Raw genomic sequence first — 12,231 nt, 5'->3', positions numbered from 1 at the left:
TGACTGTAATAACTGTTAGGGCAGTTAGGGTTAGCCCCCTTTAGCTCTAATGTACCCCCCTAACCCCCCGAATAAAGGTTTAACCCCGTGATCACCCCCCGTCGCCAGTGTCACTAAGGCTGGGTTCACATTGCAGCGGTTTATGAGAACGAATGTGATTCGCACCGCACTGCAGTGCAAATCACATCCGATCTCTGTGCGATTCAAGTTCAGCCATACAGATAGTATGGCTGAATTCGCATCGCACCCGCCGCACCCGCCGCAAATTCGCACGGGACCCTTTTTTTGGCCCGCAGCAGAATCGGATCGCATGGGTGTTCACACCATGCGATCCGAGTTTGAAGATCGCACTGCGATATGCGAACTGATCTGGGGGTGTCATTAACATTTCACTGACACTCCCAGCAGTTCGCATAGGGCAGTGTGAACTGCCGCCGGGAGGCATGCGATGCGGGAACCCGCCGCGGATTCGTGGCGTACCCGCATCGCTCCAGTGTGAACCCAGCCTAATAAGCGATCGTTTTTCTGATCGCTGTATTAGTGTCACAGGTGACGCTAGTTAGGCAGGTAGGTATTTAGGTTCGCCGCAGCTTTTTATAGTGCCAGGGACCCCCATATACTACCGCATAAAGCCCCCTGATTGCCCCCTAGTTAACCCTTTCACCAGTGATCACCATATAACTGTTACAGGTGACGCTGGTTGGTTAGTTATTTTTTTATAGTTTCAGGGTACCCGCCATTTATTTCCTAGTCTCACTAGTGTACCCCTAAATTTAGGGGTGTCTACTTTCCAAAATGGGGTCATTTGGGGGGGGGTTTGTGCCATCTTGGCATTTTATGGCCTTCAAAACTGTAACGCCCTTAGAAAGCCTGAAGGCGGTGCTTGGTTTTCGGGGCCCCGTACGCGGCTAGGCTCCCAAAAAGTCCCACATATGTGGTATCCCCGTACTCAGGAGAAGCAGCAGAATTTATTTTGGGGTGTCATTTCACATATGCCCATGGCATGCGTGAGCAATATATCATTTAGTGACAACTTTGTGAAAAAAAAAAAAAAAAAAGTTTGTAATTTTCCCGCAACTTGTGGCAAAATATAAAATATTACATGGACTCAACATGCCTCTCAGCAAATAGCTTGGGGTGTCTACTTTCTAAAATGGGGTCATTTGTGGGGGTTTTGTGCCATCTTGGCATTTTATGGCCTTCAAAACTGTAATAGGTAGTGAGAAGTGAACTCAAAAATTTACGCCCTTAGAAAGCCTGAAGGCGGTGCTTGGTTTTCGGGGCCCTGTACGCGGCTAGGCTCCCAAAAAGTCCCACATATGTGGTATCCCCATACTCAGAAGAAGCAGCAGAATTTATTTTGGGGTGTCATTTCACATATGCCCATGGCATGCGTGAGCAATATATCATTTAGTGACAACTTTGTGAAAAAAAAAAAAAAAAAAGTTTGTAATTTTCCCGCAACTTGTGGCAAAATATAAAATATTCCATGGACTCAACATGCCTCTCAGCAAATAGCTTGGGGTGTCTACTTTCTAAAATGGGGTCATTTGTGGGGGTTTTGTGCCATCTTGGCATTTTATGGCCTTCAAAACTGTAATAGGTAGTGAGAAGTGAACTCAAAAATTTACGCCCTTAGAAAACCTGAAGGCGGTGCTTGGTTTTCGGGGCCCCGTACGCGGCTAGGCTCCCAAAAAGTCCCACATATGTGGTATCCCCGTACTCAGGAGAAGCAGCAGAATTAATTTTGGGGTGTCATTTCACATATACCCATAGCATGTGTGAGCAATATATCATTTAGTGACAACTTTGTGTAAAAAAAAAAAAAAATTTTTTTTTGTCATTATTCAATCGCTTGAGGCAAAAAAATAAAATATTCAATGGGCTCAACATGCCACTTATCAATTTCCTTAGGGGTTCTACTTTCCAAAATGGGGTCATTTGGGGGGGTTTTGTACTGCCCTGCCATTTTAGCACCTCAAGAAATGAGATAGGCAGTCGTAAACTAAAAGCTGCGTAAATTCCAGAAAACGTACCTTAGTTTGTAGATGTGACAACTTTTGCGCAAACCAATAAATATACAATTATTGACTTTTTTTTTACCAAAGACATGTGGCTGAATACATTTTGGCCTAAATGTATGACTAAAATTGAGTTTATTGGATTTTTCTAATAACAAAAAGTAGAAAATATAATTTTTTTTCAAAATTTGCGGTCTTTTTACGTTTATATCGAAAAAAATAAAAATCGCAGAGGCAATCAAATACCATCAAAAGAAAGCTCTATTTGTGGGAAGAAAAGGACGCAAATTTTGTTTGGGTACAACATTGCATGACCGCGCAATTACCAGTTAAAGCAGCGCAGTGCCAAATTGTAAATTGTAAACCTCTGGTCATTAACCAGCAAAATGGTCCGGTCTGAAAGTGGTTAAAGGAATATTTCACTTTTTTTTCACTTTAATCGTCATTAAAATCAGTGCTCCCGCCAAAACGGCCATTTTTAAAAACATTTTAGGCATTGACCCATGTCCCCTGGGGCAGGAGCCAGGTCCCCAAACCCTTTTTAGGACAGTATCTTGCATATTAGCCGTTAAAATTAGCACTTTTAATTTCGAACGTTCGAGTCCCATAGACTTCAATGGGGTTCTAAAGTTCGTTCGAATTTGGGGTCCGTTCGAAAGTTCTGGTGCGAACCAAACCGGGGCGTGTTCGGCTCATCCCTAGTAGTAAGGCAAATTTAGTTTTTTTTGCTAAGAACAGCGCCTGATTTTACCATTTATAAATGTCAGTGACATGTGCCTTCAGGGTTTGCTTTACCACATGCAGGGACGGGCTGAGCCGGGAGGCAGGGTGGAAATTTCCCCCCAGGCCAGCGCCTACATTATGTTTAAAATGGCCGCTGGCTGTTTGTTCATTTCTTTTTTTTTTCGCGCTGTGACAGGCGGCCTGGGTCACACAGTGCTATTAATGCCGGCCGCAGCCGCCGCCGCCAATTTGCTGGCTCGATGCTGCTGCCCAGCCTGCACTGCATTGTGGGAGTTGTAGTCCGGCTGCGCTAAAGCTCCTGGAGGTGTGCGCAGCAGACTGCAACTCCCACCTCCCAGGAGTCTCAGAGGCAGGCCAGGTGTGTGGCACGTCAGGGGAGGGGACACCCGGCGTCAAGAACGTCACGTCGCACGTGACCTGCTGGGCTGATGGGGAGGAGTGGTTAGCTGCAGTCTGCAGAGCAGAGAAGACGAGACCTGCCTCATGATCATCACCGCCACCCCCAAAGAGTGGCAAGGACCTGGCTCAGTGTCTCCAGCCCTCACTGAATCAACGCTCCCCAGCTTGAAGTAAGGCATCTGTGATAACCTTCACAAAATGGAATAGAATGGGAAAATCCGCTTCAGTAGTAAATTTAATTAATAATGCATAGCCATCATGACAATTAAAAATTTTGGCAGTGGCAGCCTGTGTTTTTTTTTTCTATCACCCTCCCCCCACCAGCAGCATTATCTAACACCCTCCCCCCCAACCAGCGGACTTATCTAACAGCCTCCCCCCCACAGCGGACTTATCTAACACCCTCCCCCCCAACCAGCGGACTTATCTAACACCCTCCCCCCCAACCAGCGGACTTATCTAACACCCTCCCCCCAACCAGTGGACTTATCTAACACCCTCCCCCCCCAACCATCGAACTTATCTAACACCCTCCCCCCAACCAGCGGACTTATCGAACACCCTTCCCCCCCACCAGTGGACTTATCTAACACCCTTGCCCCCCAACCAGCGGACTTATCTAACACCCTCCCCCCCAACCAGCGGACTTATCTAACACCCTCCCCCCCAACTAGCAGACTTATCTAACACCCTCCCCCCCCAACCAGCGGACTTATCTAACATCCTCCCCTCACCCACCAGCGGACTTTTCTAACACCCTCCCCCTACCCACCAGCGGACTTATCTAACACCCTCCCCCACCACCAGACTCGCCTAGTTGATTCGGTGGTTCAATGGGCCAATTGACTGGACTTGACCCCCAGGTCTAAGGCTGCCAGCCCTTCCCTGACCACATGTAACCCTATATTTGTTAATAGGTTTCATGCAACCTCATAGGACAGTCAAAGGAGAGCCCCAGTTCACACCAGTGCAACTTGACATGCGATTTGAAAGTTCCAATCCCATGACAAGTTGCACCCACTGCCCTGCAGCTTTGAAATCGTGCTAATTCAAGTGAAGTAGTATGATTTCAAAGCTGCATTCAATGTGAACTGGGGCTGAAAACTTCTCCTACAAGCTTTAACCACTGCTCAGCCGGACACTGATAAAAGCCACAAGACTGCTATATACTGCTGATGAGAAAAGGTATTTATCAGTTTATATTTACTAAAATAATGGCATTTCCATGTTCTGTGTACTGCGGTAGACCAGATATAGTGAATGCAGGGTCCTGGATTTAGTAACACTTTACATCAGCCTTTCTCAAACCTTTTCAACACAGAGGAACCCTTGAAATAGTTCTCCGGCTTCAGGGAACCCCTGCTAAAAATCAGAAATCTACAACTCATGATACATTAGTGTGATGGCCAGTGGAAAGAATGGTCCTTACACTTGTGGTCATTAGGAAGAATTACCTCCTTACAGATAGTTAAAAAGATCAATGGTGTCAGTGGGAACTTATCTGAGAGGCAGAAATTGCCCAATGCTGAAGGAACCCCTAGCAACCTCTGGAGGAACCCTGGTTGAGAATCACTGCTTTAAGTGGTTAAATACCTGCAGGGGGTGTTGTCAGCAAGAGGCCAGGAAATAGCAGTACCCTGATCTCCCCAGTGAAAATCTGTGGGAGGGGTGTGTCAGCACAAGACTGGTGTTGGAGGACAGTTGGGCTGTTCCCCAGCAACAGCCGGAAAACTGACCACACTGGGATAGATGTGCTTATATGCCTAGTGTGGTCAGCTTGAACATAAGAACACAAGAGAACTGGAAATATCACCAGGGATTTTACACAAAGGAAGCAATACAAAGAGAACAGAATACTATTTAACCACTTCAATTTCAGGCACTTTTACCCCCTTCCTGCCCAGACCAATTTTCAGCTTTCAGCACTGTCACACTTTAAATGACAATTGCGCGATCATGCAACACTGTCTCCAAACTACGTTTTTATAATTTTGTTCACACAAATAAATCTTTCTTTTGGTGGTATATAATCACCACTGTTTTTTTTTTGCTAAATAAATTAAAAAAGACTGAAAGTTTTGTTAAAAAAAGTGTTTTTCCTGGTTTCTGTTATAAAATTTTGCAAATAAATATTTGTTGTTCATAAATTTAGCCCAAACTGTATTTTGCTACATTTCTTTTGTGAAAATAGAGTCCACAAACTATGGTATACAGTCAGGTCCATAAATATTGGGACATGGACACAATTTTAATCTTTTTGGCTCTTTACACCACCACAATGGATTTGAAATGAAACAAATAAGATGTGCTTTAACTGCAGACTTTAAGCTTTAATTTGAGGGTATTTACAGCCAAATCAGATGAACGGTGTAGGGATTACAAAAGTTTGTATGTGTCTCCCACTTTTTAAGAGACCAAAAGTAATGGGACAGATTAACAATCATCCATCAAACTTTCACTTTTTAATACTTGGTTGCAAATCCTTTGCCGTCAATTACAGCCTGAAGTCTGAAACACATAGACATCACCAGACTCTGGGTTTCATCCCTGGTGATGCTCTGCCAGGCCTTTACTGCAACTGTCTTCTGTTCCTGCTTGTTCTTGGGGCATTTTCCCTTCAGTTTTGTCTTTAGCAAGTGAAATGCATGCTCAATCGGATTCAGGTCAGGTGATTGACTTGGCCATTGCATAACATTCCACTTCTTTCTTTTAAAAAACTCTTTGGTTGCTTTCGCAGTATGCTTCGGGTCATTGTGGCTATATAAATCCTGAATAATAATAATAATTGTCCATCTGCACTGTGAAGCGCCGTCTAATGAGTTCTGAAGCATTTTCCTGAATAGATAATATTGCCGAAAACACTTCAGAATTCATACTGCTGCTTTTGTCAGCAGTCACATCATCAATAAATACAAGAGAACCAGTTCTACTGGCAGCCATACATGTCCACACCATGACACTACCACCACCACCATGCTTCACTAATGAAGTGGTATGCTTTGGATTATGAGCAGTTCCTTTCCTTCTCCATACTCTTCTCTTCCCATCACTCTGGTACAAGTTGATCTTGATCTCATCTGTCCATAGGATGTTTTTCCAGAACAGTGAAGGCTTTTTTAGATGTTGTTTGGCAAACTCTTATCTGGCCTTCCTGTTTTTGAGGCTCACCAATGGTTTACATCTTGTGGTGAACCCTCTCTAATCACTCTGGGGAAGTCTTCTCTTGATTGTTGATTTTGACACATACACCTACCTCCTGGATAGTGTTCTTGATCTGGCCAACTGTTGTGAAGGGTGTTTTCTTCACCAGGGAAAGAATTCTTCGGTCACCCACCACAGTTGTTTTCCATGGTATTCCAGGTCTTTTGGTGTTGCTGAGCTCACCGGTGCGTTCTTTCTTTTTAAGGATGTTCCAAACAGTTAATTTAGCCACACCTTATGTTTTTGCTATCTCTCTGATGGGTTTGTTTTGTTTTTTTCAGCCCAATGATGGCTTGCTTCACTGATAGTGACAGCTTATGTTGAGAGTTGACAGCAACAGATTCCAAATGCAAATAGAACACTTGAAATGAACTCTGGACCTTTTATCTGCTCCTTGTAAATGGGAAAATACCTAGTCATGGAACAGCTAAGCAGCCAATTGTCCCATTACTTTTGGTCTCTTAAAAAGCGGGAGGCACATATATAAACTGTTGTAATTCCTACCCTCAAATTAAAGCTGACAGTCTGCAGTTAAAGCACATCTTGTTTGTTTCATTTTAAATCCATTGTGGTGCTGTATAGATCCAAAAAGATTAGAATTGTGTCGATGTCCCAATATTTATGGACCTGACAATATATCTGAAAGTTGATCAATCCTGATGTACTGAAGGCTTATCTCATTTCTTGGGGCCCTAAAATGCCAGGACAACTGAAAATTTATATCAAATACTTACCGTAATTTTCCTTTCCTGATAGGCTCCATGGCAGCATACGTGTGGGTAGCCCCGCCTCCACGATTACCCAATAGGACCCAACTCCCATAAATCTTTGCTCCCGGCTACTATCAGAGTTCCGTAACTAGCCAACTCCAGACATTTGGGAGGGAACTCCTGCTGCCATTGAGCCTATCAGGAAAGGAAAATTACGGTAAGTATTTGATATAAATTTTCCGTTTTCCTGAAAGGCTCCATGGCAGCATACGTGTGGGAAATAACTCGCCAAACACACCCGGGTGGGCAAAATGTCGAGCAAAGAACAAAAGTTTATTTTGCATTGTCAACCGACAAAACTTGCAAACCAAAATTAACAGAAGACAGAGCCGCTGGCTCTACACAGTAATGAGAATCAAAGGTATTAATGGAAGACCAAGAGGCTGCTCTGCAAATAACTTCAGGAGCCACATGGCGAGAAGCTGCCCACGATGTTGAAATACTCAGTGTTGAATGAGCCGTTAATGCCTCAGGAGGAGCCAAGCCCTTTGCTCTGTATGCCCTCTGAATGATCTGAACGATCCAGGTAGAGATAGATCTAGCCGAAGCTCACAATCCTTTATTCTTGCCATGAGGGAGAACAAAAATAAATTTTGTTTGTCTGAAAGGAGCTGTGACTTCCAAATATTGTTTAAGCGCGTGTCCTACGTCCAGAGGATGAACATCCTGACTCTCTGAGTTTTTGAAAGTGGGAAGCACAATTTCCTGATTCTCATGGAAGACCGAGGTTACTTTGGGATTCGATCCCAACATGGGAATCAATACTGCCCTGTCTGGAAAGAAAGTCAGAAAAGGTTCCTCCGAACCTATATTCCTAATCTCAGAAACTCTCTTGGCTGAGGTTATAGCTACCAAGAAGATGGTCTTGAGAGTGAGATCCCTTATGGACAGAGGCTCCGTAGAATCCTTTCCAAGGTTTGAGAGAAAATCCAGCACTAAAGGGAGGTCCCATTTAGGAAACCTTGGTTTTCTTTGGGGTCTGAGCCTGGTAGCTCCCTTGAAGAATTGTCGTACCAGTGCATGGTTTGCCCAGGAAATACCCGTAAAGGCTGAAATAGCCGACACTTGGACTCTCAATGAACTGATAGCTAGAGGTAAATCAAGGCCTGTTTGGAGAAAGCTTAGTATGTCTTGTATTGTTGGAGAACTGCAAGAATTTTCTCTGGAGGACATATGGGCTGAAAACTTGGACCATATGCGCTCATATACCCTATTAGTACTCCCGCGTCTGGAATTGAGAAGGGTTGGAATGACCTCTTCCAGACAACCAAGAGCTTCTAGCCTTTCCCTCTCAAAAACCATACCTTGAGGTTCAGACATGATGGGCATGGATGTAACCTTGTGCCTTGAGATAGCAAATCCGACCTGAGAGGCAGGTGAACTGGCTCTTGATAACTGAGGAGCAGCAGTAGAGGGAACCAAGGTCTGTTGGGCCAGAAAGGAATCACTGCGAGAATCTCCACCTTCTCTGTCCTGAGCCTCCGAAGGAACTGCAGGATCACCGGAACTGGAGGGAAGGCGTAAGCTGTCTGAAACTTCCAATGTTCTGTAAGGGCATCTATCCCATATGCCTGAGGATCCCTGAACCTTGAGTAATATTTTGGAAGCTTCCGATTGCACGGGGAAGCGAACAAGTCGACTTCCAGGGACAATCCTAAGGTCAGGAGCCAATCGAATACTTCCCAGTGTAGGGACCACTCGTTGTTGTCCAACTCGACACGCGATAGGAAGTCCGCCTGAACATTCTGCACCCCTGGGATGTAGACTGCAGAAAGGTCGGACAAATTCTTCTGAGCCCAATTCATTATCGACTCCATCTCCTGTAACAGGGACCAGCTGCGAGTTCCCCCTTGCTTCTTTACGTAAGCCACCACGGTTGTGTTGTCCAACCTTAGCATGACCGAGGCATTCGCTGTCAGATGGTGGAATGACCGAAGCGCCTGGAAGGCCGCTCTTAGCTCCAGAACATTGGAGACGACTCTTTGTGATGGAAATGTCCACCTGCCCTGAGCGACCTCCGAAAGACAGTGAGCCCCCCATCCTCGGTTGCTGGCATCTGAAGTAACCATGACCCATGAGATGGGAATGATCGAATGGTGGTTGCGCAGGTTCTTCCCCTGCAGCCACCAAAGAAGAGACGTCCTCATGGCTGGAGTGAGGAATATGCACTGTGTCTGGCTGGATAAGTCCCACTGTTGTAGAAACCACTTCTGAAAGGGACGAGTGTGCCACTGGGCCCACTTTACCATGGGAATGGTGGCTGACATTGTGCCAATCACCCTCAAACATTGGAGAGCCGAGAGATGGGATGTTGCAAGGGCTGCATGAATCCTGTCTCGTATGACTCCAACCTTCTCTTCTGGAAGGGCGATAGTACCTTCCACTGTGTTGAACTGCGCCCCTAGGAAAACAAGAGACTGAGTTGGATCTAGGTGACTCTTCTCTAAGTTCAGAAGCCACCCGAACTCCTGTAGAGTGGAGATGACTAGGTCTTTGTGCTCCAAGAGCTGCTCTCTGTTCTGGGATAGCAGAAGAAGGTCGTCGAGATAGTGGTGGAGACGAACACCTTTGACTCTGAGAAAGGCCACAACTGCCAAAAGCACTTTGGAGAAGACCCGTGGGGACGTTGTTAACCCAAAGGGAAGACATGTAAATTGAAGATGTTGATTGCCTACTGTAAAGCGGAGGTACTGTTGAAACTCCTTTGCCACGGGAACATGGAAGTAAGCGTCCTTCATGTCGACTGATATCATCCAGTCCCCCAGATACACTGACTGCTGGATGGTAAGCAGAGATTCCATCTTGAACTTCTCTTTGCGAATGAAGGAATTGAGATGGGTCAAATCTATTACCGGCCTCCATGTGCCGTTTTCCTTTTGAACCAGAAACAGAGGGGAATACATGCCCTCTCCACGTTCTTCTTCTGGAACGGGAACGGCTGCGCCTTGATCCAGTAAAGAGTTCACGTAGGTCAATAGGACTTGTTTCTTCTCTTTTGATTCTGGAAGATTTGTGGGAATAAATCTTAGCCTTGGGGTGCTGATAAAACCCCACTTGTGACCTGAGGAAACTGTTTTTACTGTCCAAAAATCCCGAATTGAGGCCGCCCAAACATGCCTGAAGTGGAGAAGACGAGCCCCCACCTGACAAGTTTGAGCGGGCCCAACTTCAAAAGGATTTCGTGGAATCCTGCTTGCCGGACGAACCCCCTTTTGAGGTATTTTTGAAAAAAGACTGCCTGGATCTCCATGACCTTGAGAATTCTCGACCAGGTCTATAGCTCCGCGCCTCCCTGGCACGATCAGGGCCTTGTCTTCTAGGAAATGGACGCTTTTGATTTTGAAGACGTCTGTCCTGGGGAAGAAACCCAGATTTCCCACCTGTAGCCCGGGATATGGCAGTATCCAGCTTGTTACCAAACAAAGATGACCCCCTCAAAAGGAATACGGCACCAGGCCTGTTTGAATGCTGGATCCGCCAGCCATGGACGGAGCCATAACGCACGGCGTGCTGAGACTGCTGCTAACATATCCCGAGATATCAGGCGGATAACATCAATAGATGCCTCCCCCAGAAAGGCAGACGCCATCCTGATTTCTTGAATAGGGGAGTCTTTGGCTGTCTCAATAGAAATACCCCTCAGGAATTCTTCTACAGAATCAGCCCAGGATTCTATGGCCTTGGATACCGCTGCCATTGCAAGCACTGGTTTGCAAGCCATTCCAGAAGTCAGGTATATCCTTTTAAGGTCTGAATCGATCCGCCTTTCCAAAGGATCTTTAAAAGATACCGTATCCTCTAAGGGTAGGGTTACATATCCCACCAAACGCATGAGCGCTGCATCCACTAGTGGTGCTGACTCCAGGTGCTTCACATCCTCTTCTTTAAAAGGGTATAACTTCAGGATTTTTGACTGCATGGAACCCTTTTTATCCATCTTGCTCCATTCCTCGGTAATAATGTCACCCAACTCTGAAAGGAAAGGAAAATATTGTCGCTCCTTATTGAGCTGTTTAAAGAACTTTCTCTGCTTTGGTGGGGAAGTAACAGGGTCTTCCCACTTCAGAGCCTCTCTCACTGCTTTGACCAATGAAGGCACCAGTCCATAGTCAAATCCTAAACCAGGATCCTCACAGTCAGATTCACTGTCTGAGATGGGAGCAGATAGGCGACTTGGTTGAGAGGATTCCCATGTCTCCTGCAATAGGTTCTCTCCAGTTGGAGGAGCCAATAATTCTGACGGGGATTCACACAGCTGTAGAGCGTCCCTCTCCTGCAGAGACTCCTTCACAACCCGTCTTACTATTGACTCCAAACGCTGGTCTGCACCATCCCTTTCATCTGCAGCTTTGGAGAAGCAATGACCGCATAAGGATTTGTCTGATGGAACAGGCATCCTGCACCCCCAGCATGATTTTTCCGTATGCTTGCTGGAGTGAGCAGCAGGGGGGTGAGAATAATTCTTATCACGCTGTTCAGACCTTGACCTATGCTGGCTAGATCTTGAGGAGGATTTATGGCGGTGTGATCTTGATGATCCACTGCGTCTAGAGGTGTTAGGCTGTGGATCAGACCCAGAAGGGCTGTAAAGATAAAACAGACAGAGAGAGAGAAAAAGATACACAGTCAATCCTACCTATGCCAAAAAACTCTCTCCATTATATAAAAAACATGACTACTAGCAACCTACCTAACATGAGCGGGCTGGCCACTAGGAGGCAGTAAGGCGTCCATATTCCAAAATAAACCACAGTTTAAGAAACACTGCAACCAAAGAGAAAAATAAAAATACATTTTTTTTTTTTTTAAATAAGCATTTCATGACAGACTCCATGGCAGCCTACGTGTGGGTTTAGTCCCGCCTCCATTACCCTATAGGACGACACTCCCATAAATCTTTGCTCCCTGCCACAGGCCGTGTTCTTTTTTTGTCCTCCTCCATAGGACCTAACATGTGTCTTTTTACCCTGAAGACTTACTTTTTCTACGTTACGGACCGGCCGTGCGACTTGGAAGTCGCAGATTTCCGATAAGCTCTAGCTACTAGCGGAGTATGGAAAAGGGGCATGTGGAAGAGGCGCTGAAGAGGTGTATGC

This window comes from Lithobates pipiens, unplaced genomic scaffold, assembly GCF_037356315.1.
Source record: "Lithobates pipiens isolate NorthernLeopardFrog02 unplaced genomic scaffold, aLitPip1_a1.2 Scaffold_16, whole genome shotgun sequence".
Classification (NCBI taxonomy): domain Eukaryota; kingdom Metazoa; phylum Chordata; class Amphibia; order Anura; family Ranidae; genus Lithobates; species Lithobates pipiens.
The sequence above is the reverse complement of the archived record's forward strand: the minus strand, read 5'-3'. Positions refer to the sequence as shown.